This window comes from Aulonocara stuartgranti (assembly GCF_965226115.1).
Source record: "Aulonocara stuartgranti genome assembly, chromosome: 11".
Taxonomy (NCBI): domain Eukaryota; kingdom Metazoa; phylum Chordata; class Actinopteri; order Cichliformes; family Cichlidae; genus Aulonocara; species Aulonocara stuartgranti.
Genome location: NC_138947.1, coordinates 28,014,853 through 28,040,661, shown reverse-complemented (window position 1 = coordinate 28,040,661; position 25,809 = coordinate 28,014,853). Strand labels below are relative to the sequence as shown.

Sequence of the window (25,809 nt, the reverse complement as noted above, 5' to 3'; positions counted from 1 at the left end):
TGATGAGAAACCCGCACCCTTCAACTACGAAGGACCACCTAGGGATTGTTGCTACTTTGCCAGTCTCTTTCATGTTCGGAGTCTATGCGCGCCATCTGTCTGCCGGTTTGAGTGACGGCTGAATGACGGGTTCCCTCTGAGAACATGGCACATAACGTTAATGCCAAGCAGGCCCGCGGGCTGAGAAAAGACTGCAGCTGCCCGTCACTCTTCACAACCTCATCAGTCACAGCGAAGGCAGACATGACGGCCCCGAGCTCCCTGAAAAACCTGTTCGCTGACATCTCTTCTTTCTGTCACACAGCAGAGAGAAGCTGACTGACTGAATGACTGACTGAGGTGGAAAATACGCCAAACGTCAGGCTGAGTCAGACTTGATGGATAGGATAGGTGTTTTGGTGAGCACAGTATAATGTGCTTCTTTATATCACATCTTTACGTGTCATAAAGGAAAAATGTTGTTCAGTTTCAAAGTCTTTGCTTTTACACAGGTATAAACACAGGGGTACGTACAGATTTCAATCTTTTTTTTCTTTAAATGCATGTTTATGCATTTATACGTCAGTTTTTAGCTGATATTATGTGCTTATTTCAGTTATTTTAGGTTGAAGGTGTTTCACAAGATGAGAAGTCGAGCCAAAAGTAAGTGGCGCCCCACGTAACACCTGAGGAATTGGTAAGCCTTGAAAATGATGTTGCTTTGGTTTGTCAAAGGAAACCTCTTTCACCAGCACCTCTTCAATCCTGTATGTATGGCAATTTTTGTTACTAGAAGAAGAAAAGTAGTGCAAATTTGGGTAATAATCTGAATCTTAAATGGGATCAGTATTGCTGATGCCCAGTGTTGGGACTAACGCGTTATTAAGTAACGCGTTACAGTAACTACGTTATTATTGTGGTAACGAGCACGGTAACTAGTTATTATGCCAAAATCAGGAACGCGTTACTCGTTACTGGGATTTAGATAGGGTCGTTACTCGTTACTTCGTGTGGTGGCTATCGCGGAGCTTCCACAGATTCAGTAACATTAGCAAGTGGTGGAGGGCAGCAGGTGGATGAAGGAAAAGGGACGCAGAAGGAAAAGAGACCCGAGGCGGCCGCCGGTCCAAGTGTGAACTGAACTTCAGGTAAGAAGTTATGACCTGCAGTCTCTCTGGGTCAGATATGAACCAAGTTTAGGTGGAGTTTATTTTCGTTATTCTGACTTTTTCCGTACTGCGTGCTAGCTAGCATGACGGAGTTTCTATACAGCTGGGTGGGTGCTATGAAGTTAATGATGTTGAACTTTATTTTGTTCATAAGTTATTAGAGTTGCCAACCGTCCCGTCTGGTATTCAGAGAAAATATTAGGCGTTTCTTATTGAGGTGAAAAGGAACAGTTTGTCCCGTAATTCAGCTACAATGAAAAAGACACAAAGCTGGAGTTATTCTGTGTCTTTGCTGCACAGCTGCCTCTTCTCCTCTCATTCTCCCCCCTCCCTCCCTCTCCCGTTTCTACTTCAATCATGAAACTGATCAATGATCAGCTGATTGGCTTTTCTCTCTTGTTTGTTTATCGCCCACTTTGCGCCGAAAGAGGAAACCAGCGGATGTCGCGCTAAACAACAGCAGCACGTTTAATCTTGATCAGCTGTTGTTAGAATTTATTTAATATTAATTTCTAGTATCAGCTGATGTTTGCTGGAGCCACAGCTGTAAAAAAGCTGCTGGTCATGATATGGTTTGGTTATCTGGTGAGAGGGAAACATGAAGATGAAACCAGGAGATGTCCTTACTGGATCATCAGAGCTGAGCAGGTGATGGAGAAACAGGTTTACCTTTTAGGTGACATGAATGAGTTGAAGGGAAGTTATGAACTGTTTCTGAGAGACAAATAACCCCAGGATCCTTTTTTAGGTAGCTGACAGCTGGTAACTGTGCAGGTGCGGATCTAGCAAAGTGTGGCCAAGGGGCAGGTAGGGCATTAACAGGGAATGGGGGGCACAAGGAAATACTTTTCTTTCTTATTCTCATTTAAAATGTCTAGCTTTTAAAAAATAATTATCTGAATCTTACAACAAACGATTGATAGATTGATGCATATATACCATCAAAACAGTGAACATCACTGTCACAACAGTGTTTATTTTCATTCAAAGGCTTTATGATTTTTCCTATAATGGTGGGCCAGTTTCTAGTCAAAATGCCCGGGACGATTTTCTGTCCCAGTCCAGCCCTGTATGCAGCTCATCTGCAGTCTGGTGTTACCTACATCTTCCTATTCAGAAGGCAGAATTTCTGAGTTCTGAGTACAATCGAAAGCACCACGACTGCAGTTTTTGTGTTGGATGTAAAAGGCGCACATGACTCTGTGACGTAGGCTAGAATCATGGCAGCAGTCAATGACGGTCCAGGCGTGGGATTTCTCTCGTGGAAATATGCACGTTATCTTTTCCTTTCTATTGGTAGGTGGCACAGTGCACTTGTGGCAAGTAAGCAAGCTAGAAGACTGGCAAAGTTATGGAAGAAACACATTAACAAGAGAATTCTGAGTAAAACCAAAGTTACTTTCCCTAGTAACTAGTTACTTTGAAAGTAACGAGTAACTTGAAGTAACTGAGTTACTTTTGAGAGCAGTAACTAGTAATGTAACTAAGTTACTATTTTAAAATAACTTACCCAACACTGCTGATGCCAGTGCCGGCAGCTATGTAGGTAAGTTCAGTGTGTCATGGCTTGTGAGATGAATCATCAATTTCCAAATTCTAAACATCTTTTAATGACCACAAAATCACAATAATCAGCTGGCACAACAAAACACAGCTTTCAGCTTTTCATGTATTTTGAAAGTCAGAAGCATTATAAACCTGTGTATCTAGACATCATCTTTCTTTTCTTTTTTTAACAGGGAATGACTACTTCACTGGGTCTAGTCTTTAGTTTTCATGTATACCGTATTTTTCAGACTATAAGGTGTACTTAAAATCCTTTAATTTTCTCAGAAATTGACAGTGCGCCTTATAATCCGGTGCACCTTATGTTTGAATTCTGGTTGTGCTTAATGACGTCGAACCAATTTTATCTGGTACGCAGCGCTCAAAAATCTGTCAAAAAATGTTTTAGTATGACTTTGGTAAGCTACAAAGCCGCACCGCTTGAGGGATAGACTATGCGCACCTAAGCATATGCTACTTCCGGTGGGGAAACGCCTGTAGAGTGCTTCGCTCCTTGTTTACGGTCGGGTTTTCCAAAACAAGTCAGCCAAATGGATGAATCAAGTGGCGATTTATATTTCTCAAGATGTCTTGGGCATTTACCGAATATATCTGTAGGTGATGTTCGTCGATGTGTCGATATTTTTTCCACCACGCCTCAGAGCAAAAGGGAGAAAGGATTCAAATTTTATATTTCTTAGTGTTTGTATACAGCGGTCCCTCGTTTATCGCGGATGTTATGTTCTAAAAATAGCCAGCGATAGGTGAAATCCGCGAAGTAGCCAACTTTATTTCCTACAATTATTATAGATGTTTTAAGACTGTAAGGCCCTTCACTACACTCTTAATACACTTTTCTCAGACAGGCACAAACATTTTCACACTTTTCTCTCTTGTTTAAACACTCTCAAAGTTCAAACCAAGTCCAGTATTATAGAATGAAACCAAAGATCAAACTCCAGAACATGGGAATAGAGCAGCTGCGAGATAATTCAACATCAATGACTCATTAATGAATCAATGAATCAGCGATCGATGTAGTGATTCTGTACTGTACAGGAGAGACGGCACGGAGGAGATCGACAGTGGTCTGCAGCCGATCAGGACGCAGGACACAATGCGATGTCAAAAAAAAAAAAAAGCATGCAAAATTGCACTAAAAAAAATCTGTGAAACAGCGCAGCCGCGAAAGGTGAGCCGCGTTATAACGCCATCTTTACGTTTTGGTGCTTTGGACATGATTTTGGAGTCCATCTTTGCAGTAGCGATTGACTGCAAAATAAAGCTACCGGAAATGTACAACCCTACATCCGGTCTTAAAACAGGAAGTTAGCATTTTCATGTTCTGACTGAGGGATTTCTGAAAAAATTAAAACATACAGCTCTGCTCTCACTTCTAACATAAATGAAGACAGAAAACTAAACAGCAGTGAGTTTTGTAGGGTTAAGTTGGACTAGCTGGTATATAATGATGTGCTATGTGATTCATAGCGACACAGCTATGTTAGCATAAGATAAACACAGTAAGGGTGTCCAAATTCTTGGCTCCATCCTCCCGAGGACCCGGCCTTTGCGGTCTACGTGGGCTGGGTCCTCAAGAGGCCGGGTAGGCTGCAAGTGAGCGGCTGTGAAATTGGACGATCTAGCCTTCAGATTCGCGTCACCGCTGTCTTGGTGGAGTTTAATAAACTGCCGTCTGCTCCTTGCTATCTAAAATATAACAGGACACTGGCGTAAATTCTTGGTCATGTCAAACTGCTGTTTAATCAGTCTTCCGTTTGACGTTTATTCAGCTGTGTGAAAACCTTAAAACTTTAATGTCAGCCAAACTGAAACGCCAAACAATAACATTTTAAGATATCTAAGTGACCTATATTTATCATGTTTAACCTGAGTAGCAAAAGACCGCAGGGGTTTAAAAACGATGTACCAGGAGTTTGCCGTTCTCAGTGGCTCTAGCGAGCCTTGAACCCTGGCTAGCTATCGAGCTGGTGGGTAACAGACGTCTCCGAAAACATCAAAAAAAAATTGGCGAATATGTGATGTCTTGATAAACCGTGCAGATATTTAAAGTTTACACAGCTACATTCTTGCCTGAAAATATGTTAAAGGTTTATTTTGTGACCCAGAAAGAGTAATAAGAGTAATATTAAAACTTAGTGGCGGCCGCCATTGTTAGAAAGTGGAATTGGCTGGGCCGCCCTATGAATTCTGGGATATGGTGGGCCACGAAGGATACACCTTGACCCATCCTTCTAATCGGGAGAAAAGCTAACCCAGCTGCTGACTGCAGCCTATTGTTTACTGTAAAGAAATGAGTGTTTCCAATAACACTGTTAAATGAATAAGAATATTGAACTAGTGCCTTCAGAGGATCCATTTTTCAAGGTGGTCAGGGATTATTTAAGCCTGATATGTTTTATTGTGCATTAAAAAAAAATCATTGCTTAGGCTACTGCACATTGCTAATTAAACAGCCAAACCTGTTTTTGCCTTAATTCATCATGATGACGTAAAGGTTTATTACACAGTGTACTGGCTTTTATTGTCTTGATAAGATCTGTCCACAGACAGAAAAACAAATGGACAACACCTCCAAAAGTACTCAAAAGCTTCTTTGTGGTAATTTCTGTGTTTCAAACACCACATTTTGTTATGATGGCGCACACACACGTAGACATGTACACTAACAGGCTTACAAGGTGAAAAAAATCTAAGCTTCATTGCTGTGGCTGATAAACATTTCATGTTCGTAGATGAGATGATGTCCCACAGATGTGGGGAAGTACAGATATATACAAAACATAACATGTCGACATGCTTTGAGGCTCGTGGACTAATGCCCTTTACTGAGTACTCATGGGTCAGTCCTAACTCGGTGATCAGTTTTGAGATCTAATTTTAATTTGCACAATCCCAGCTCCTTTCAGTCACTACAGTTCTGTGACTTTATCTTGGACGTTTGCACTACTTTAGCACTGAAAATCTGTGCATGCATACCAAAGTACGTACAACTGTCTCCAAGGTGGTGACTGCTACAGTAGGCCTCATGAGGACTCTGCATACACATTCCACACACAATGCACTTTCATAGTTTTCATCAGGATTTTAATACAGAAAATACTTAAACCTTGAGAAAGAAATATTAACCCTTTACTGATACAAGACTGGACTACAGCCAAGCCTCTGACCTCCTCGCTTCCTCTTTAGCTCTGCAGCACACTGTCCAAGTTGGAGGGTCTGATCTATATCTGCCACTAGGGAGCACTATCCCTCTCTAATGGCTGCTAAACGGCCTTCCTCGGGAGGCCAAGGGCCACGTCGCAGACCAAATTGCACTTGCATGTGTAGATTGTCTGCGTTGGTGTGGGGTAAATATACTTAAAACGCACTACGGCGTATATCAGCGCGGCAGCCTTGACTGCAGTTACCACCGGAGAGTATGACTCCTCCGCATTTCCCAGGCAAAAGGCCAAACACATTTACAACACTTCAAGTGTCTGCGACACAAGAAAGCCCTCTCCACTGTGAAATATGTAAATATTGCACTAATCAAAGGGTTGTGGAATCGCAAAATGCCACGGAAAGGTTATGACCTGGAGCCTGTGCTAATAAGGGAGAGAGGGAGGAAGTGAAAGAGGGAGGGAGGAAGAGGAGGATAGAAGAGGTGGTGGAGAGAAGGCTGGGGGTGGAGGGGCGGCGGTGGTGGTGGGAGGGTAGAGGAGTGACAGCTACCACAGGCGTTTCTCCTGCCTGAGGAGGACCTTCACATGCTGACCTCTGCCTCCTGCACTCTAAGACTCTGACAGTAATGAATAGGAAGGGGCTGTTTATGCATATCAAATGTTATTTACTCTCCCACAGTCAACTGTATCCACAGAGGATAGAAAGAGAGGAGCGGAAGAAAAAGACAGGATATTCCCAAAGACTGTGGGCTGCCATTAGAACAATGTGGACAAGAATGCAGAGGCCTCTGCAGTGGACTGGGGTTAATCTATCTATCGCAACGAATTACATGACATGGTTTTACGGAGCTTTGGCTCATCTTGCTTTTAAAATGCTACATTGTTCACTGCCTTGATTTTTTTTTTTTTTCTTTTCGTGCAGGACTCGAGCTCTTTGACAGCAACGGAGTACCTACGTGAAAACGAGCAGTCGTTGGAGCTCATAAGTAAACTTGACAATGAGCTCCTCTGAAAATCTAGCCCGCGCTATTATTTGTTTCAACTATCTCCTGCTCCACCAAACTAAAGTCTATATCCCGCGACAGAATCAGGGGGATGTTAACATGCATTCTAGTCGTGTAACATATTTTTAAGCAGGATTAATTCTTTTCCACATTGACATGATTGGTCTTAAATAGCACAAACCTTAAAGCCAGAGGGAGGAAAAGCCTGAGCAGAATTATTCAAGGGAATGACGTTCGACGACGAGCTCAAGAAAATAACCTTGAGCATGAACAATGAAGAATCAGCCGCCAGAAAACGTTTGCGTCCCCCCCACCCCCAACCCTCTCCTCCTTCCCCGAGTGTCAGCGCCGTCGGTTTACGGCTCGGCCTCATTTTCCATCACCCCTTTTGAGAATTAAGTTGGATCTTAAGTATGTAAATGAGAACCTATTCCGTGGCCCCCACCCTCTCTTATACGAATCCCAGGACAGACCATGACATTTAACATCGCCTTCACTAATTTGTGCTTAATAGCCAAAAAGTGATTAGAATTAACATTAATGACATTTCATATGTCTCCCCTTCTACATTCATTACCCGTTCCCTGCTGCTGATACTTAACCAGCTAATGCTGGTGGCCGCTTCTTGCAGCTTAAATTTCCTGTTACACTTCTGGCAAAAATCTTTCAGTCGCTCCTTTCTTTCCTTTGCAACAAGACAACAAGGCAGGAGAATTAAAGTAGGGGAGGGAGTGGGTGTTTCAAAGCCTTTAAGTTGGAAATCTGTTCTATCGGTCACACCCTCTTTTCCAATTGACACGAACATCCTAGCAGATTAAGGAGGAGTGTGTGAATGGAAAAGTGGGGAGGGGGGGGGCATGGTTTTTTTTTTTTTTTTTGTGTGTTCCTGCCTGCTCTGTCATCTTCTGCTTCTCTTGTTGAAACAAGTCATATCCAATACCCTTCATCTCTTCTTCTCATTCCTCACCGTACCGTCCTCAAGCAAAGGCAAATCACAGAGGATAACAGGGCCTTAAGAAATACTGGCCTATTGGACATTTCTTTCTTAGATCTGTACATGGAGGAGATTATCATGTGAAAAATGAGCATTGTGTTTGTATCAAACGACAGTCTCCACCAGCCCTCCGCCCTGCGCTCTGGTAATTAGTGAGGGTTTCCAACCTTGCTCAAGGGCGCTGAGCTTTTCCCGTGTGTTTCCTTGCCGAGGTCAACCGATTCTATAGCAAGCATGTTACAAAGGTAATTTGTGGTGATGACGCTTTTGACGGGAGAAAGAAACAAAGAGAGGGGTGCAAAGTGCAAATGAGCAACATAACAATTTTGTGGTATTGTCATTGTAAAAAAAAAAAAAAGTAAAAAACTTTTTGATATTTCCCAGGAATGTTTTAAGAACTGAACAGTGCGTCTTAGCTGAGGGCCATTTTACTTATATGCATTTTAAAAAATGTACAAAAATGTACAGCCTATAAAAAAGAGTTTAACTAACTTAATTTGGACTAAAATTTTAAAGAAACAAGTTTACAATTTATTTTGAAAATGTAAATTCCACAATCTGCTTTGCCTTTTTAGAGGATTTTAACTACTGTAACACTCCAGCATGACTTAAATGTAAACCCAAAGTACAATACCAGGGAGGAACTTTTGTTTTTAAATGGAAAAACACCTAAAGAGACAACATTTAAATTTTGGTTAAATTTTCTCCAGGTTTAACAGCTGTAGAAGTTTCTCTCTCTCTAAAAAAAAAAAAGATCAACTGGAGGGCACCTTTTTGTTTACCACTAGAACATGGTTGTGATACAAGGATGGAAGATCGTTAAGGCGGAAAACACAAGGAATGTCATGGACGAAGAAAAAAAGAGGTGGTTGAAAGGGTAAGGAGAGCTGGGGGTGATCATGGGGTAATGGCAGCGGCCTGGCTGCTGACAGACAGGCCAATCTTCCGTCTGGACAGACTCAAGAGAGATGTGTCAGTCTCCGCCGGCACCCCGGGCCAGCCGCACCACCACGTTGCTAAATGTGTATTGGCAAAGTGTCTGTGCCAATGCCATTAGCCAGCAGACTTAAATTCCCCTGTAATTTTCAGTGGTGCTCCTAGTTATTGGCACCTCTGATGGGTCGAGTATTTGAATCCTGGTTCACGCTTAATGGATGACCGGTGGCAATGAACAGGAAGGCGATCAGTTATCACTCCTACAGGACAGATCCACGTGCACACGCGCACGGACATTCCCTCACACTGCTATTACCGACTGTCCCTGAAACCTTCTTAGAAACAAGTAGATCATAATAGATCACGCTCATTGCTTTGTGGTTTGTTGAACAAAAAAATCAAAGTTTTCATTGTGAATTAAATGAAAGTACTTTATTTTCAAGTGTTTTATGATTTATAGCAATGGAAACAATGAAGTCATAGATTCCAGTAATCGTAATGACGGTTCTTTAACAACACAACTGTAATCTCAAGTCCCTTTCATAAAATAAACCAAGATTTAAAAGCAGTTCTTCTAAAATGTCCTGGTGGAAGAGACACAGTTAAGGTCTAAAGATATCATTTCCAGCATTTTTAGAGTAACTTCCATCAAAGGTAAGGACAAGTTTTAACCCCTGTGTGACATTCAGATCGTTCTCCATATTCAGATGTAAAGAATATTCCCCACTCTTGTTGCTGCAGGTGTTTTCCTTTAAATAACTATTTGGAGCCCAAAAAGTGAAATCATCTGATATTCTACCAGAGCCAGACGATGTTAGGAGAAAAGCACAAGAAATGAATTTACGTTTACGTTAATAGCAGCCCTCGACCATTAGTCAACTCAGGATCCCTCATAATCGTACATAAACTACACCTAAAAAAACATTAAAATAAAATTTTAAAAATGTCCACACGCTGATGTATTGCTATGCAGTGTCACATAATAAGGACTAATAGGGGTGTTTTTCCTGCAGAGGAACCAATTTTATAACACAACAACATACTGTAAAGAATATAGGAAATAATGTGCAGTAAAAGCTGTGATTTGTGAGTCCCCATCGAACAGTGCAGCTGCTGGTGTCTGGGCTCTGTCTGTTCTGACACTGGAATATATTTTCTCTTTATCAAAAACCTCAGGAAGGAAAACAAGTGCAAAACATTCGTTTAGAAGTGTTCTGATGGGCATTTTTTGTTATTTTCTCTTCAGGCTTTGATCGGCTAAACACAGCAGATGGCCCGTAACTGTAAAGTGCAGAGAGCAGGGAGACTGTGACAATGCTGATATAGTGTCGTACTTCAAAAAAGGACCAAAAAACTAAAAAGAAATCCTGAATTTAGAGCACAGGGGTGAGAACATGCAGTAACATTTCATGATGATAAACTGGAGATTCCAGCAGGAACACTAAAGTAACTGCATAATAAACTGTAAAGGTTATATTCTATAGAGAACAGCACTGCAATATTTTTACACTAAGAAACCTGTTACGTATCAATAGACCCACGCGTCAAATAACGCTGGCTGCCAGTAATTTACTGTAATTTTACAGGAATCCTTGTATAGCTTTCTTTTGAGACATGAAGTACATTTCTGCTAATAAACCTCCCTGTTATTTACTGGAGTCGTTCTCCATTGTTACATGTTAACTGAATTGACAGATCTGAGTTTGCCTTCTCATGCTACGGTAGATGTGTCTGAGGCACACAGACACACACATCGGCACCCCTGAAAACAGCCCTAACACACACTTTAACACAACTCATTACTCCAGCAGGACAGGTTTAATGAAGGAGAAAAGACAAGAGACAGAGGCTTTGGAGACATTTTTTGACTTTTAGTGCTGATCTGAGATCAGGTCTTTGCCAATCAAACCTCTCATTAGCTTTATAGGGCAACAAGGACAAACTTGCATGTGGTCTGATTATGATTAGCATTTAATTTAATTTTTAATTTTTCCACTAAATTCTCCCTGGATCGGGATACAATAAGCGCCAAAAAAATGAGACATTTTTACTTCCTCTTACCATCTGTGACCCAAAAACACATTAAAACTGCTAGAATTTTCATGAGCTAACGATTGTGAAGTTGTTCTGGATTCTTGTGGGATTTGTAGCTTTGAATGTCTCTTTCACAATTTTACAGATCTCCCTCTCTCCCTCGCTCTCTCCCTCCTCTTACTGCTCCCGCTCCCTTCAAGCGACATTGCCCGTAGTGTATCAGGGGAATACGGTCTTCGTCAGCTCAAGACAAACACACGAATGGAAAAAAACACACACAAAAGTTAAATAACTATATACAGGAGCAATTTAGGTCTGCTGTAATTTGTATATAGTGTTTGACAACCTTGCCGGAGAAGTTTTCACCCCAGAAATGCTAAGTAGTCCCAGCAGGAGTCAGTCAGGAAGAGGAGAGGGAGCTCTTTGCTGTTTAATGTATTCTTCGGCAGCCCAGAGGCCTCCAAAACGCTGCATGTCTTTACGATTCACTGTACACACTCGCGCACACACACACACACACACTCACATATCTGTCGGCAGTCAGACTCTGATGGAACACTGCTAATGGGGCTGTTTTTAATGAGCCAGGAAGAGGAGAGTGACCCTTCGAAGGTGAATATCTCTATTTCTCTCTGTATTTTGCTGTGTGCAAATGTATGCCCACATGCCATTCATACACACACTTTTGAACGTGCAGGCACACAAGTCCTTGTGAATTTATACCAAGTTGTAGTATTTATCTCTAATTGTTTTTAACTGCCATAATTACTTTCAGCTCTCGGCTCATTCATTCATTCAATCCTCTCATCAGGAGCGAGTGTGCGAGACATCAGAAGGGAGAAATGTGTGTTTTTACGGCTCAAGAGCCTGCATAAATTGTGAGGGTTTGAAAAAAAAAAAGAGCCCTGCAGCAACAGTCCTCCGCAAAGCTGCAGGAGATCCGTCGATTTCCTCAAGTTCCACTTCACGTTGCAAGGGACATATCCATCCCCAGACAACCATTTCACTTTATTTCACTGATTTTATGATCTTTTCCTGCAAAGCAAAGGGGGGGAAAAGGAGAGGGGGAAGAAAGGGAAGCAGTTCTGTGAGTGACCAAAAGATGGCACACTATGTATGGAGGGGAGAGGGCTGTGATGAGCGTTGCGGCGGCTGTGGTGTCTGTATTTAACCTAGAACCTGGAGAGCGTCTGTGTTTCCTCTGCTGGGACTCTTCTGCTTCTAGGATTCAGGAGGAGGAGGGAGGAAGCAGGAGCAAGGTAGATGAACGGGTGTCATGCCTCTGCTCATGTTGCTCAACAAGCTATCCCGTGGCTGCTTTTTGCACTAAAATGAGGCCGAGGATATATAGCTGTGACATTTTATCTAAGAGCCCCCCGTCTCATTTTGTCTGCAGAACATGCGGAGTTACGGTGCAATCCGAGAACGCGGCTAGAAATAATGGTTATTCTGATGATTTGTGTTTTTTAACATCTCCAAGAGAAAATAAATGCCCTAACTAACCAGGTAGGACATATTGTATTTTATGCGATAATATTTTTGGTCTCTAAAAAAAGGAGCAGGGGGAAAAAAATGGAAAATAAAAATGAGAGAGGAATGAAAAAGATCATTTCATACATCATCTTTAAACAGATTTGTCATGAAGCATCCTCATTAATCCCAGCAAAATTGTCTTTTTATGGCTGTTGCTGATTTCATTTAATCTTTCTTTCCTCGTGCCTGTGTGGCAGTTTTATGTCTGTACTAAACACTTTCTTCTTACCCAGATATGAATGATTGGAATGGCCCCCCCTCCCCTTCCTTTTCCTTTTTTTTGGGGGGGGAGGGGGCGCTGTGGGGTTAATTGGGAATCATTACATTATCATTATCACAAAAATACAACAAGTGCAAAAAAAATGTGGAACTGGCTGTCCTAGAATAGATTATGATTCATGATGTGCCAATATTACAGTTTATCTTCACACATGTAATGAGCACAAGCTGATATGAATGTTTTAAAAATATCAAAAGCACTTTATTTTATCTCCGCGCCCCATCAAATAGTTATATTATTAACTTTTTGATATTCTACTTTTACATACAACTGTGTGTAAGTTGTGTATGCAAAAGTGGGGATCACATAGCACAGCAGTCTGATCCTTCAGCGTGATTGCATTCGCTCTGTTACTTAACATGGACATGCTCACATACTCATCAAAGGCACACACACGCACACAGATACACGCACGCCAATGCTACAAGACCACAGAAAATCAATGTGACAGGTTTCAGTCGTCCCTCAGTGTACACATCCCCACTCCACTCTCTCCTGACATCTGCTCGATGACCTCCTACAGCCACACACACACACAGACAGAGAGAGAGGCGCCCTCCCCATGGCCGCCCTAGCCCCTCTGAGCCATATGAAATGTAGTTGGTGCAGGAGAAACCAGATACTGCTGGCTGTGTCACATTGCGTTTGCCGCCACCCGTCAGGGAGCGGGTCTGTTTGACTGCCAGACGTTATGACAGCGTCAGTCATCCTCCAGCCCAGCAGCAGGCTGTGGGACAGAGAGGAGTAAGTGAAGGAGGAGGAGTGGGGGGGGGCAGACCTTAATCACCGCAGGCAGACTGGGAAGAGAGCAGTCCTGCCTTTACGAGAAAATGATTTGATTTTGTGTGAAATTGCATAAAAAACATTGTGTTTGCTTTGTTTGGTTTTTGTCTATCTAACATTTGGACAAGAGAGGAAAAAGGTGATGTAGCTTTCAGCGCTTTGCTTTGCTAGCAAAGGTGGGGTGGTGTAGAGCTCAGCTGATCCAAAGATTTCAAGCAAACGTCCAGTGGCTCTCTGACCTCTTCCATGATCCATGCGTGTGCAGATGCTTGTGTCTCGCTTGTCGATTTGACAGCTGGCAAGTTGATGATTGAGCTACTTATCCTGTCAGACCTGTCAGGTAGACTCACATCTTTATTTAATTTTATGCCTCTCTCTTTCTCAATCTGTCCCTCTCATTATACACACACACACACACACACACACACACACACACACACACACATGTATATATATATATATATATATATATATATATATATATATATGTGTATATATTAGTGCTGTCAATAGATTAAAAAAAATTAACTAATCTCACAATTTTCTGTTATTAATTGCGATTAATCTCAATTACTTTATTAATAGCCTGGCTCCAATTACATTTTTTTATTCTTTATATTTTAAGTAATTATCGTTGTTCACCGAAGTCCAGTGGTCTCCGGTGAGAGCGACATTCCTGACTTGCACAAGCTTGCTGGACTGCTGAGCCCTCTGGTCCCCATACAAAGTGTGCAGTCTCGACACAATGGTTCCTCTCGAGGGCAGATTGTAACACTCATCTCCTGATGCAGCACGAATGACTTCTCTCAGTCCATCATCTTCTACTATGCTAACTGGTCGGCAGTTTTTAGCTATCCAAACAACCAAGGAATTGGTTACCTTTTCTCTCACATTTTTTGTTATTCGTCCACATGCACCATACTCCTGAAGCGTAGACTGGCGAGGTCCCGTAGAGGTGGATTCAGTTGGGTGTTTTGCTCTCAGGTGATACGCCAGTGATGAACTGCTTCTGTGGTACTTGAATTCAGCGTTGCAAATTGTGCATCTTACTCTCGTTTTGTCCAACAAGCCATCAGGCAACTTCTTAAAGAGAAACTTTCCACCCAAAAGTCCGCCCTCGTCCATGCTTGCGTGTGTTAGCTAGTGTTAGCTAGATAGTAGCATGGTGTCACTTCTTCTTCTTCTTCTTCTAATCATTTCTGTCAGGCCAAACGCCAGCATAGCACACTGTTGCTCCCTCCTCCAGAGGTGCTCATGAATTTAAAGGTCTTAGATTACAGGAAATTAATAAAAAAACAAAATCAGCGTTAAATTTTTTTAATGCATTAAACATTTCGCGTTGATCTTAACAATTAACGCGATAATTTTGACAGCACTAGTGTATATATATATATATATATATATATATATATATATATGTGTATGTATGTATGTATGTATGTATGTGTGTGTGTGTGTGTGTATATATATATATATATATATATATATATATATATATGTATGTATGTATGTATGTGTGTGTGTGTGTGTGTGTGTGTGTGTGTGTGTATATATATATATATATATATATATATATATATATATATATATATATAAGCTGCAAGAGTGTGCTGAATATCAAGCCAGAAGGAGCACAGATAACAGCCAGCTACCAACACACATGCATGACAGTCAAGGACACACACACGCACACTCAAAGAAACACAGGTGTACACTCAAACAAACCTGCACCTCATGCCTCCCATATACACAGAAGATGTGACGGCAGTCCGGTTTGTCAGGTCATCTGACAGCACCTGTGAGCTCCCATGTGGCCAGAGAGTTTCCAGACAGCAGGACAGGAGGCCTGGACAGCACCTCACGCCCTCTCCTCATCTCACCCCTCCCTCCTCCCCTTGCACACACAAACCTTTCCTAGTCTCACCTCCATCCTCACCCATTGCTTCTCACCGTGCAGGACAGCAACCCTCAGAAGAGCCCGGCAGGATAAGAGGTGATGGACAGGCCATCTCTGGTGTGAACTCTCGCCCTCGCCGGCGAACGTCATGGACAGACAGCTCGCTTTGACGTGAGCCAACAGCAGAAGGAAACAAAGTTGAAGCGGTAATCCTCAAAAATATTTTTTTTGGGTGATGTTTTGTCTTTGCCGCGTCTCCGCGATGTCTTTGCTTTGTGGTTTTGCATGTCAGTCGATGAAAGGGGAGTCTGGTAGGACGTCGGGTTTGTATAGGTGGTCTTCTTCTCTTTGTCTGCTAAGCTGCAGCAATGTGCTCAGATGTTTTCTTTTTTGATCTCAAATGTTAAATACATCACAACATACAAAAACATCTTAGTGTTTGCAAGATAAAGTTTCCCAAGTTAAAGGATGTAAATGATTCGACTGTGACTGTTGCACCTTTACTTTTGCTGCTGTGGGTTTAGCTGTAGTTTACTAAGTTCTGTAAGCTAAATCTATATTCATATTTGGATAATGATATATAAGTACTGTAGGCATCAAAAACATTGACATTAATTAAGAAGAACTCTTTACAACTAACAAATCTGAAACAAGCTGGTAAAAATGTTAGAAATTATCCAATTGAATTTTTAAAAATTGTATTTTGTATTTACTATAAATGGTTAAACAGAAAACTAGTAACTGTAGCTGAGAAAAACCACTGAAATGCATGTCAATACAAACATCAAGCAGAAAAAATGAAAATCTTCAAACAGTGAAGTCCAGCACTCGATTAAAAGCTGATTTCTAACACTTTATAAAACTGCCGAATGCTTGAAATCCAAACATGTGAAAGCAAATGCTTGTATTCGGCACAAGCCCTCACTCAGTGCCGCTGTCAGCCTCCTTCATAGCCATTCTATGTATCACTACCTCAGAAATCAAGGCCTTCTGCTATGAATGATTAATAAACAAACCTATTAACAATGCAGCAGACGTTTCACTAAAGGTTCATTTTCGGAAATACAATCTCCCTTTTGTTAATAATGTCCATTAATCATGCGAGGATGTCACTTAACGCAAGGTTAATGAAACACTGCTAATGCCTGGCTAATCTATCCCCAGTCAGAAAGCTGCTGTAACTGTAATTCCTAACCCTCTAAACTATTTTCCCGGGGATTCTCGCTGCGTGATTGATGGATGCGGGACAGGGGATGTCCATTATTTTTAAGTGGAACACAGAGGCAGAATGTGGGGGTCAGCTGCGGGCCGAACTCAGAAAGCTTTACCTGTCCAAATGGCTAATGAACCACTGACAAGATATATGGGAACACTTTGGGGGAGAATTTAAGTATGACATAACAACTTGATAATGGATTTATTGTGGCACTTGGAACCATTCATTCACAATCAGGCATAATGTTCATGGCCTCCTCCCGTCATAATCCTCCGACCAAGTATCGACGGCAAGTGCGACTTCAGCTAGTGCCGATCGTAGCGTGTGGGTGTGCGCGCGCCTTCTTCTGACTTCCATTTTCCAGCTGTCAGGCCGACCTATTAAACAGAGTATTATTTTTTTATGTCTGTGTGCATTGTGTCTGTGTAAGCAAGGCATGGTGTAAGCACAACATTAGGAGAGATGTTTATTGTAATGTGAGTGTCTGGTGCCAGCTGAGCTGAGCTGCAAGCTGTTTGGAGAAGCGGATGACTGTTTGATTGTTTGATGACAATGTGGGCCTTGCATCTCTCTTCCTTTCGTCTGCGTCTCAGAAGAATGCTGACATTAAATGTTTGATGTTGGCATGCACAACTGATGTACAAATAAAAACCTCACCGGTGAGACATGATTTTTCTTCTTCTTCTTCTTTTTTTTTTAGTCTTCTTGCATTTTTGACAATACATTTGTTGTTTCTGTTGTTTCCACGTTCGATTCAAGTTTTACCTTTCCCCCCCTTTTTAAAAGTTTGGATTGTTTTTATCTCTCGCTCTCTCGTTTTCTTCTTTCTTTTTTTTTCTTCTTCTTTTTCTTCTTAAATCAGAAAGTCGCCAGAAGATTCACTCAGGGGTTGCATATGAATTTAAGAATAACTCTTTTCCACTTGAATACGTCTTGGGTTTTTAATGGGAGGGTTGAAGCTGTGATGCCGGGGAGTGGAGGTGGTGCAGGGAGAGGAGAGGCAGGTCAATATGAGTCCTAATAAAGCGTGAGTTCATTTCCCTGCTGCACTCCCCCCTGGCCACCAGCCGCTCCATATACAAGTCAAATCGGCTTTTTGCCTCCCAAAGCCCAGTGATTTATGACCCGGCTCCATTGACCAGACCAGCTAGTTTTCATTTTTGTTAAATCGCGTGGCCTCTTAAATGAAACTATTGATTTAAAGTCAGCTTACTGAGGATTTAATTTGTATTTGGAAAATTAAAGCAGGTAACGCTTTATAATTTCACACTACACTGGAGTCGAACCAGTTATCCTCTATCCCTCGACCTGGCCTCGATCTACCCAACATCAGCGCATACACCTATCCCCCCCCCCAATTTCTCCCTCCATCTGGTTTTCACCGGCCACTTTGTGTGGCCATTAATGAATTTTGGACAAGTAGAAGAGGGATTTATAGTCCCGGGACTCCAGCCTGGACTGTCCCACACGCAGTACCCCTTTTGTTCAGAGGAAATCAGCATTTAGCCGCTGTCTTTGCTCTGAATTTCAGTGACCTTGACTTGCTGTTTTCTCCATTGCACTTTTTTTCTTTTGTACCTCAACTCCATCAAAATCGGGCTACTGAATCCCTTTATCCGCTTATCAAAAGAAGGGGCTTTTTGTGTCACTTTGCTTGTTTGCTGTTTTGTCACCACTGCTCCACTTTTCTGGAAACTTTGTGGGGGGGAAATGATGTATGAAATCACAGGCAGGAAAACAGTGAAAAACATCATCTCACACCGACGACTGCATTCTGGTATTTTCCAAAATGGCACAGGGGGAAGCTGTTTGCTACTCCCCCCTCCATCACGTGTGATTTCTCCGGACAACCTTGCCTCCCATTTTTGACAAAACTAGGAAAAATGATGCGCCTCACCTTTTCAAAAATTACACTTCCTGGCCAGAAGAGGAAGCTACAATTATAGCTCCAAAACACGGTGACATATTTGTTGCTCATTGTCCCTCATTTGTGGGGGAGAAGCCATGCTTGCTGCACGCCTGTCTCAGCTTTGTCTCCAGGTCTGTTTCCGCTGTCTCCTCCGCTGACACCGTGGCAGCCAGGCATCCCTCCCCGCTGCCCCGCTCACCTCACCCCCTCTCCCCCGCCCTGCCATAAGCTCCCTCTCCAAGCCCCTCATTAACCCCTCCCTTTTTCCCCTGGCATTGAAAAGGCGCTGTCTTTAAACCTGTCCCCGGCATCTTCAACAGAGTTTTCAATAGTGAGCATGTGGGCGGAGGGGCGGATCCCGTTCACTGTGCCCCCGCACTGACTGTTTTATATTATATTTAGTAATAATAATCACAGTTATCGCGCCTCCTCCTCATCCTTCCTTTTTGTTAAAGCCTCCTGCTAGTGGGGCGGTGGGACGGCATGGCTGTCTCCCCGGCCTCCTCACCTCCAAAAGGGCTTGTGTGTGTCGTTCACCCTCCATAAAGGAGAGGGAGGAGCAGCGGGTGGGGGTGGGAAGCTCTAGGGTGTCATTAACTCCTTTCTTCTCCCCAGGAGGAAACAGCAGTTTGACTACCATGATCCTGACCCCCCCCCCATCCCCATCCAGCACTGCTCCATCCACCCCACCCACCCACACGCACACACAATCCCTTCACCCTTCTTTGCTTCCTTATATCCCCGCGACCCCAAAGCACCCCCACCCCTGGGGCTCTCCATAACTGTTTATTAACACGTCTTTGACTTCAGTAGACTCTTTAAACCGAGCTCACCCCTCCACCCACCACCTTCAGTCAGACGTCACTTGAAGCCTGCGCTTTCCCCTTTCATTATCAGGGACCTGTTAGAGCTCGGGATTGTTAACCTTTTAGCTCAGTCGATGCAGGGGAATTTCACTTCGCTTGTTTTGTCTGTACTTCCTGGGGTGGCAGTCGCGTTGTTTGATGTAGGAATAAAAAAAAAACGCTCATATTTATTCCTTTATTTTTGCTTCAGGTAACGCAGCAATGTGTCATTTGGGTATAGGTGAAACGGGAAATTCCTGCATAAGCTTATCCGCCTTTAAAATATCAGCCGTTTTAATGACTCCTGTATGTTTTTCTTTTTTTAATGAAAATATCTTAATTTGTAATAACGTACATATGATCATGTGTGATGTTTTTTTAAAGGCAGCACATGGAGAATAATTTGCTGTGTAAAGTGTTTTCAGCAAAAATAAAATGTGCACTAAGTATTGCTACACGCAAATCGCCATAAGAAGCAAAATGATAGCAGACTGTACTGCTGCTGCAGCACTGACTGAAACAGTTTAATCTTTCAACTCTTTACAAGATTCTGATTCATTTTAAGTGAAAAAAGTTTCCCTTTCTTGAAATTTCAGACGCAGTTTTAAGCAAATGAAGTACAGCACATGTGGGTAAACAAAATAAAGTATAAATGTGGGATTAGCTTTGCAAACTTTTTGTAAACATCTCCAGTCAGGAATTGACCACAACTGTCTGTCAGTTCTGGCTTTGATTGCTTAACCGTGACTGTGCTTGGGATGAGCCAGGACAGTAGTAACTGACTGACTGCATGAGCGTCCCATTGGGAGCTTCCACAAGGGTCTCTGAGCCGGTCTGCCAAGCCTATATCTCTTGCGCTCTCTCCTCCCATAAACATCACACAGCACTGCTGTCTTTAAAAGGCCCTGAATGACATCTGGGAGTGCAGGAACACTGTGATTAATCGCTAAGTTGATTCTCATGGAAATCACTCCAGATCGACACAGAAAAGAGAGGAGGAGGAGCCAAAAACCGTGTGAAACCAACTCTGGCCAAGTACACAAAGATGATTGCTCGCAAGGGGATTTTTATGTTATTAGGAGGGGTGGATTGCTCTCAGTAGAATGGTCTCAATCTTGTGCCAATGTTTAACTCCATATTTCAAATCTATAGGCTATAAATTGGCTGCTGAATTGGACTGCCTTACATACAGCTTAAAGAAATGGCTTTTAAATCATTTCTTAATCACACGCCAATCTGTAGTATCACAAAGAGGAGTGAGAAAAGTGTATTTGTTTGTATTTGAAAGTTCCTTGTATAAGTCATTTTTATAAAATAAAAAATAATAGTAAAATCAACACGTACGCTATGATTGAATGAGCAAGTGGGATTAATGATAAGTGTTGTAAGTGAGGTGTTGTAGCAACAAGCGTTAGGTGGTTAACATAGGATTACACTTGATTTAATGGGGATGCTGGGTACTGAATCAGTGACTCTGATTTCCCACAGGAAAAAACCCTCCATCAATTGTAAATGCTGTGCATGTAGCGGCTTAGGTAATTCATCCGGGGTGGGGGATCATTCAAATAAACAGATTCCAATGATAAATGTGGGCTTTGGAAAGACATAGACGAATGCGCATTCTCAGGTGTGTACCACAGTTGAGGAACGGTGGAATTCACAACAGTACCTCTTCATAACAAAGCCTTGGAAAGTTGAGGCTGACACCTCTAAAAATGAATGAAAGTTCAATGGCGTTCTGAATGTTTGTCAGGCGGTGCAGTTTATACTGTTTGGCATAACTGCCTTCCCCAAGCCATAAGTCTATGCCAGCATTAAAAACAAATAGCTGGACAGAAAAAAAAAGCAGGCAAGGAGGAAATTTGCCCGAGTGAGGAATTGATTTTGTCTGGCCCAAGAGAGTACTTCATTCTTGGTCACGGCAGCAGGAGGGCTCCGAGACGTGTTTTACTAACAGGAGAGCAAAGGCACCCATGCAAAACTATTTTTTAACAGCGCCTGGAAAAATCGCCCCACTCCTGTACACCATTTTTTTCCTTCTTTACAGATGACACAATACTTTCCAGTCACTCGTCACCAGGAGCACCTCACGGCCACTTTTCAGATTTAGAGCTGCAGTAATGCAACATGGCATCTCTTCCTTTGCAAACCGGTGACACTTCATGCGCTGAGCTGCACATGTCTACCTGAGTACTCCCCCACTCCTCCCCAATATGTTTTGTTCTTAGATATTTTCTCAAACAGGCTATAGATTTTGATCCCAAACGATTATAGTGAATGACAATATAATTCACCCCCGTATAACCGAATATCTCCTTTCATACTCTATGAAAACACAGGGTACTGATACAGTGTACGCTCCGGCTGTCACCAGTTTCTGTCCACCTCAGCAGAAGCGGCTGGTTTTATAGGGCTGGTAAGTAGCGGAAAATGTGAATAAGCGAATTTGGAAAGCCTGACTCTCCTCTGCAGTGCTAATTTAGTATGAGAGCTAAGTGGCTCATTTTTATGTGAACACCATTGTGTTCCTAACTGTGCAGCAAACAATCGCTGTTCCAAGGCAAAGAAAGACACAATGGAACAATGAGGGCTTTTTTTTTCTTCTCTGTTGCTGCCTGGAGGAAAAAAAAAACAAAAACCCCCCCGATCCCTACAAAACAAATACAATAAAAAAAAACCTTGCCTGGTATAATTGTTTTCTAAGGCTGTGATTTGGATATGTTAAGTGTTATTTTTTCAGGGGAGGAGACGGGATGTGAACCCAAAGTGTGTGTGTGTGTCTTTTGCACGCCAGGACGTGGGGGTCGCGTACACGTGAAAACACACAGGTGCATGTATACATGGCGAGCATCAGCCGGCGCCGCCTGTTGTCGTGTGTTTTAGTGTGTATGTTGACAGGGATCAGCGATGGGTGTTAAAACATTTCAGGCCCCTGCTCTCCCCACAGCCATAGCATTGACAGTGTGAGACCTGCCACTGAGCAGCCTAACCTGACACTATCTATCACTGGGAGCATGCAAGAGTCAATGCTACACTGCACACACCGACACACAATCTCCCTCACTGTCTCCTGCACTCTGTCTCACTTCCGCTCCTTGGCTATTATATTCCTTCTCTCCGTATTTATGTATGTCTCTTTGTCCCTCTGCTTCTGCTCCTCCGAAAGACGCTGAAATACACACAGACACACGAAACACGGGATTCTTGGAAGTCTCGCGCACATGTCATCAATCAAAATGATCATATCAGTCTCGCGCGCAAAGTCGTATTTATTGCGCGGAGTGATGATACAATAGATTTCATCCTCCCTCGTGCTCCGTTCGGTAACACATTATCAGCCGGTCTATAAAACTTTGTGTGCGTCTGCCTCAGTGCCTCCCACCAAACACTTCACTCTTTCCAAAAAACCTTCCCCCGGGGCGGCTCGTATAGGGCCTACATCTGTTTGTGATATACGCCGTAATACAACACCTCGCCCACACGCTACAATGTCACAGATTCACAGCACGACAAGGAATTGACATGGTGTACTTTCCCAGAAGGTCTTGCTCTTAAGGGCTGCGTCCAGCCCCCCCACAACTCCGGCCCAACTCCATCGCCTCCTCCTTCAGATTCTTACCCCAGCAACATGGACAGCCCATAATAGCAGACATGAATCTGTGTCTCCCCTTGCTCCAAACAGATGCTGGCTGTCCATAAATCAAATGCCTCCATTTTGTTGAGGAGAACAAAAAGCGTTGCTTCCGTGGGCCTGGTAATAATCCCTGTGCCCCATGTTGTGTTTTGTCTCTGGGCCGGCTCTCGTCTCCCCTCTCCTCTGTCACACTCCGGCTTCTCCACATGCATTACAATAGGGGCAGCCAGGTGATGAATATTTGTGTCTGGCCTGCCGTTAAGATTTCATTAATCACCCCAAGACTTGAGAGCAAAGCAGCATACCTGGCCAGCCAGCAGGCAGCGGGCCTCCGTATACAACCTCCTGGGGACGAAACACAGCCATGTTGTGTTATGTTATGGCAAGGCTTATTTGTTGTATTTGTCTCTTCTCTCTTTTCTGTCGCACTGTTTACACGGTTCCAAGTAACACCGTGTCTCCGAAAAGAATGAATTTGCTGAAAGGAGCAAAAAAGAAAAGTTTTTACTGTCCAGTAGCATAAAACAACCATGATATGCCAGCAGGGGCTTGTTATGTGTGTTGATCAATACCAACTGACTCGACAATTATTTGACCAGCTGAGGAAATTTCTGGCTTACGCAACCCCATACTTACAGATGTGTATCGATGGAAGACAGTGCTACATACAAATGAGCCGAGCGCCAGTTCATTTCAACTGGAAAAGGCTCATTCTGAAGTCAAAACCAAACCTGACAGCGCAGCAAACATAATCTAAAATTAGAATATTTCCTGTCCCCTAGTCAGGTTAGTCAGAGACTGGTGGAAATATGGTGTTATTGTTTGGGTCATTTAGAGGCCGCAGTGACTACTAGACGGGGAAAGCTGGGACTATTCTAACAATGAAAAGAAAATAAATTCGGCTTCAGGTTGCAGACAAAAAAACAGACAAAGGTTAAAGGTCATTATTACTTAAACAATCCAAGCACCATCTTCTTAAGGGTTCCCTTTGGTGTAATCATGTCAGCTGCATGCCTCTAGGGATGGCAATGCCAGTGTGTCAGTTGGTTCAACAACTGTTTCAAGTGCCATGATATCCACGGTCCTCAGAGCGCAAATCCCAGTGACTTTAGTCGACAGTGACATTTTTGTGAAACTCATAATTTTGAAACAAATACATTTGTTGATGTGAATTAATTGCAGATACGTAACCTCCTCAGAATTAATGTTATAATGTCATTGACTTCCTAATATTTCATGTGTTCCCAGAAGCTCCAAATCACAACAACAGTCACCTCAATGCACTTTATAGTGTAAGATAAAGAATCTACATTAATACAGAGAAAAACCCAATAATCAAAAGACTTCCTTGAGCAATCACTTGGTGACAGTGGGAAGGAAAAACTCTCTTTTAACAGTTTTGGTAGAGCTAGGCTTCGGGAGCAGAAGCCATCTGTCACTACCAGTTGGGGGTGAGGGCACGACCAAGTAAGTATTTCTTACCAAATACTTACAAAACCATCAGTTTGAACTGTTTCCATTAGACTTAGCTGTACTCTGTTCAGTGCTAATTAATAACGACTGTGATGCCAAGTTCTTGAACTAGAAATGATGAACAGGGTAAACATGATACCTGTTAATCCTGTTATGTTTGAAGTTAGGTCAAAGCGCCGCTGTTCCTCACTGAATGCGTGCGGCTCTGACTCAATCATCTTAACAGTTTTTCTATCATTATGATGTTGCTCAACAGTCAGGACCATTATCGTTTCGTTCCCCTGTATCAGAAATCAGACAAAGCTCAAATGTTTTTATTCTCTCCCCACCAATACCGCAAATGTTCATGTCAACAGCTTAACCCGACGGACACTTTTCCCAAAATGTGACTCTAGGCACACAACACAACCGCTGTTTCCCCCGCTCTCCACCTTCTTCTCTTGCTTTGTTACATCTTCCCTTCTTTTATGACACTGGTGAGGGAGTAACAGATGGAGAGACAGAGTGCAGGGATGATGAGGACGTAAAATGTGCAACGTTTACTCATTCGCTTCTTTATTGTCTTTCGCTGCAGGAGAGGAGTGAGGGAGTGAACGGAAAACAAACCAGTGGGTACAAGGACACGGGCCTCCCGAGCCTCATTCACCAACCAATCGGCCTTGATAGGATCCACCAGCTGCCAAGGATACACAGACTCCCGCTCTTTATCTTCTCTCTCGCCCTGCCTCTCTCTATCCACCCTTTGCCTCCCCACCTGTTTTCTCACTGTCAGTCAGTTTTTACTCTCTTTTGCCTGTCTATTTGCCCCCCTCCCACCCCCCTCCCTTTACTGCCCTCCCTTCTTTTCTTCCTGTCTGTAATGCAGACCGGTGATGGATAGACATGTGCCGGCGTACAGAGGAACCTATTTGGACTGGTGTGTCAGCCCATCTTTATCAAATGTTGCAGGGGTATATTCTCTTGCTATGCTTCATTACTCTGGAATGGCGGGCCCTGAAATGTTTGACTGCTCTGTCTTCTCCCCTCAGACCCCCTTCCCTCCCCCTCTCCCCCTCTCATTTAGTGACTGTGAGCTGTAGTATTGGAGCTCTGAAGTGAGTGTGAACATTGCTGTCCTCTCTCCGCTGGCTGGTCGAGGGAACACAGCGATGCCTCAGGGGGTAGATATCGATTCCATTGTATGGCTGAGGCGCTAACAAAGCCCCTCCCCTGCCTGCCCATTCTCATGACAACCAGCTGCCACAGTGCTCCGCCATTGGTCGAGCCTTAGCGGTGCCTGTGCCAATCAAACAGCCACTGACAGCTCCTATTTAAGCATGACCTCAGGATGACATCACTGGAAAGGCATTAAAGTAATAAAGGGCTTGGTCGTACAATACACTAAAGGGCAGCG

At 43.0% G+C, this 25,809-nt stretch overlaps 1 long non-coding RNA gene across 2 annotated transcripts; it reads left to right on the top strand.

The window, feature by feature from the left end:
- Window positions 1-849: 849 nt before the first annotated feature.
- Window positions 850-25,245, top strand: LOC309718144. 2 transcript variants are annotated; one of them, XR_014279882.1, is made up of 4 exons: window positions 850-1,127; window positions 1,671-1,955; window positions 15,400-15,545; window positions 24,991-25,245. It is a non-coding gene; the product is annotated as an uncharacterized lncRNA (long non-coding RNA). The 2 variants fall into 2 exon arrangements; XR_014279881.1 differs by lacking the exon at window positions 1,671-1,955.
- Window positions 25,246-25,809: the final 564 nt, after the last annotated feature.